This window comes from Etheostoma spectabile, chromosome 2, assembly GCF_008692095.1.
Source record: "Etheostoma spectabile isolate EspeVRDwgs_2016 chromosome 2, UIUC_Espe_1.0, whole genome shotgun sequence".
Lineage (NCBI taxonomy): Eukaryota > Metazoa > Chordata > Actinopteri > Perciformes > Percidae > Etheostoma > Etheostoma spectabile.
The window spans coordinates 13,298,197-13,298,481 of record NC_045734.1 but is presented as its reverse complement, the minus strand read 5'-3'; positions in this window follow the sequence as shown (position 1 = coordinate 13,298,481).

Sequence of the window (285 nt, the reverse complement as noted above, 5' to 3'; positions counted from 1 at the left end):
GTATCTTGCTCTGCCTTTGAGAAAATGAAAGCTCAGAGGGGCCAATCTGGAATCGGTCTTATGAGGTCATAAGGAGCAAGGTTACCTCCCCTTTCTCTGCTTTGCCCGCTCAGAGAATTTGGTTCACCCATGAGACAAAGACATAATGGCTTTCCAGCAAAAGTGGCAGTTGGTCAAGGCCACACGCCCAGCCTCCACCTTGCCCCCCTCGTTCTTCCTCAAAGGCTACAGACTCAAAATGGCACATACTAAGGAAAGCTCATTGTGGGACTGGCTCTAGTGGCT